This window comes from Phalaenopsis equestris, unplaced genomic scaffold (assembly GCF_001263595.1).
Source record: "Phalaenopsis equestris unplaced genomic scaffold, ASM126359v1 Scaffold001111, whole genome shotgun sequence".
NCBI classification, from domain to species: domain Eukaryota; kingdom Viridiplantae; phylum Streptophyta; class Magnoliopsida; order Asparagales; family Orchidaceae; genus Phalaenopsis; species Phalaenopsis equestris.
The window spans coordinates 61,190-64,830 of NW_018165550.1; the positions used below are offsets into that span (position 1 = coordinate 61,190).

The 3,641-nt window shown below is 35.1% G+C and overlaps 1 non-coding gene across 1 annotated transcript; it reads left to right on the top strand.

Annotated features, from left to right (window-relative positions):
- The first annotated feature begins 81 nt into the window (after positions 1 to 81).
- On the top strand, positions 82 to 164 carry TRNAL-UAA. The gene has a single exon. It is a non-coding gene; the product is annotated as a tRNA-Leu (tRNA).
- The last annotated feature ends 3,477 nt before the right edge of the window (positions 165 to 3,641 follow it).

A 3,641-nucleotide genomic window follows, 5' to 3' on the forward strand; every position in this document is an offset into this window, starting at 1 on the left:
ATATATATATATATTAAAAGTTAGACATTTATCGTTTTGTTTATATTAAATAACATTTAAAATAAAATATAAACTTGAATAGCTGGTTTGCCCGAGTGGTTAAGGGGGGAGACTTAAGATCTTCTGCACACAAGTGCGCGTGGGTTCGAACCCCACAGCCAGCAGTTATTTTTTAATATTTAGTTATTCAACATATTTTTATAATATTGCGTAAAATGCAATTTTATTAATTATATTTTAAATTTACAATTCATATGGCAGTTAACCTGCGTGGAATCGGCTAAAATGGATATAGGGTTTGTTTTGCACAAATTTTTCTTCGCGGTGCGGCGGGAAGTCTCAATTTAAGATCGTTTGGAGCGGTGCTTTACTCGCGGCGAACGCGAATCTGAGGGAAGAGTTGGCAGCCGGTGAGACCCTGCGGCCCGCGGTATTGCTTCGAGTTTTTACTCCCCTACCCCTTTTCCATTCACCTTCGCTTGCTCCGTCGAGTGCGAGTTTCCTCTGCCAATCGGAAGACCTCTCTCGTTCTCGATGCCGATTGGAACGAAGATGCCGAGGAGGTGCTCTGATCTATCGAGTCTGCCCATGCCTCCGCTAAGAGGAGTCTTAATCTCAGTGTCGTCGCCTCCCTGGTCGGGCAAGCGTAGCTTCTCCTTTTGGTTGAAAATGGCAATCTCATTAGCAAGCTTGATCGGTCCCCTTGCCCTAGGAATCTACTCTGTAATTTCTCTTCGATACCTTGCAATGTTCATATCTTCCTCTCAAATGTTATTCCTTCTATATGCTTTGAATATATTTTCGAAGTTGTAATTTCTAATAGCAGGACGTTAGGTTGAATCTTCATTCGTCATAATATTATTGTTTTCTTCTTTCTTAACCGAAATTAATATTCACATTTTATTGTCTTGTTCAAAATCGATATTCTTGTTTTTCTCTATATATCAAATATGTGTTTTTTTTTCGTGGAGGGTGAGTTACTATTTTCTCATTTTTGTGATACATATATTTAAAAGATTCATTTTGACAAAACAATAGATGTGATGTCATTTGTTTCAAACTTCCTATGTTGTTACTTATTGCGTTTACAATCATATCTGTCAGTAGAAGTATGCTAGATGACTTGATGGAGTAGAGTGTTTTTTTCGTGCTCTAATAGCATGAAGCAAAGGCTGGTTTTTAGTAGAAAGGAAGTTTCTTTTAAAAGTCTATTAATCCATCTGTTTTTATAAAGTGAAGAATGAATTTAAGCGGTGATTGGGATTTGTTCTGTTTTGAAATGAATTTTTACTTCTGAATTATCAAATATATGGTTGTCGTCACAGTTTTGTTTTAAACAATTTTACTAAAGAGGGGCAAAATTGTCATTTTTTCAGAAACAATTGTCGCACAACTGTTTTCACACAGCTGCAACAAACAGACAACCAGTTTCCCTGCAGCAGCTTCCTAGGGCAGCGCATCTGCAGCTGACAAACTGAGAAGTTGCAGCTGCGCCAAACATAACATTTATGCGCGAAATTTTATATGATATCGCGATGAAAAATTGAATTGAGTTATATCCGGCTGACTCAAATAGAGCTATTTTGATCAAATTTAGCTTGGAAATGTCTTGATTCCGCTCAAATTTGAGTTATCCACTCAAAGTTGAGTTACTTTGATTTATTCCAACTCAAAATTTGCTTTTGAATTGTTACATTCAATTTTACCAATCCTTATATATTCCATTCAATTCTAAATTTGAATCAATTTTTGAACTCAAAATTTGCTCGTGATTTGTAATATTTGATATCAAGATGAAAAATTGAATCGAGTTTTATCCGGTTGAGTCAAATATAGCTATTTAGATAAATTTTCGCTCGGAATTGGCAAGATTCGACTCAAAGATGAGGTATTTTGATTTATTTCAACTCAAAATTCGCCCGTGATTTGTTATATTTATTTATACTTAGCCTTATGTATATAATTTTAGCTTGTTTATTTCGATTCAATCATAAATTCGAATCAATTTTTGAACGATTAACAATCATTAATCTAAATTAACAACCCCAACAATTCATACATTACTTTAGGACACTTAGGATACTAATTTATTATAATTACAAGGGACATTTACATAACATACATACCACTTAACGTTTGGGAGGGTGTTTTTGCAGCGGTGGCGTTTTGAAAAAGCCCCTCGCGTTTGGAAAACAAGTCTCGGATGCATTTTGTAAAACGGAGTTTCCATTTTATTATTAGACGTGTATCGCGGGATCCTACCCGCAATCCACATTTCATTGTATGGAAAGACTCTCGATTCCCCTTGCCGCTCCTCTGCCCTAATTTCGCAAGTAGCTCTCGCGCATTGCGAGATTCTCCCATTTCCTTCGTATCTCCTATGTAGAATTCTAATCGAGTCCCTGAAGTTATGCTTGTGAGAATGTTATTTTTGTTTTGTTTCTTTGGATGTTCACGGTGTCATCTTTCAGAGAATGCTAATCGAGTCCCTGAAAGATTTCTGTTGGATTTATTTTCATGGTTTCATCTTCCTGATTTTTATATTACGCCATTCTGCATTTCTTTGCAAATGGATCTGATGTTATTTCTTTGGATGTCCACAGTTTCATCTTCCTCGTCGAATTAGCAGGATGGTTTGGAATTTTTTTTTATCAAGCAGACAATTACCGATGGATCTGATGTTTCTGGTTATGGATCTGATGTTATTTCTGGTTATGGATCTGATATTTGGTACTTGTATTGTGTATTATCTATGCTTCTTTGTGTTGATACTATTATTTGGAAGTGTTGATGGACTTCCTACAGTGATATTCTTTGATCATTATGAGGCATTGAAGGAAAATATGGGGTCAAAATTGGAGGCATTGCTTTTAGAAGCTAAACTAGAGTAACTAGTTCAACTTCTCGAATAAAGGCCAAATGCAAATTTACAACATGAGGGCCTTTAACTTGGCAGCATGATGAATGCTAAATTAATGAGTCAAACCCTTAAATTGTTTGATTGTGTTTGGCTCAGTAATAGCTGCCTTCTGTTGCACTTGACATTTTCTAAAGTAAACGTGGTTGCATTGTGTTTGAGAAGGAAAGCTTCTTAAATGTGATTACAAAACCAAACAACTTATCAGGAAAGCTTACATATCGACAAATCAACTGTTTACAAAATGCACAAACCAAACAGCTGCAGCTTATTCAAAACAGGAGCAGATTGGTCATTTTTCCAGAATCAGTTGTTCTATAAACACAAAAACCAAACAGACAGGCAGTTAATCCTGATCAGCTACTTATCATCAGATTATCAAGATAAGCTGGATAAGCTGCAACTACCTCAAACAGGCCCTTAATTTCTCTGTCTGTTCATATCTGCTATTTAAATTTTATTTTTTGTATTTATTCCATTTAAAATTAGGTGGTATGTATGTAAATTTCCATTTTTTATTTTTATAAACCAAGAGCGAGTGTTTTAACATTTTTTTTTTAAATTTTGATTATTCAATAATAAAAATAACATGCCATTTTGGAACCAATTCTCTGACCCGATTATTCATAATAAACTCTTAAAAAGAAAGATTTACATATATACCCCTCAATTCCTAAGAGAAAATATTACATCATGACTCCAAACACAATTTGCTTTCGGAGTC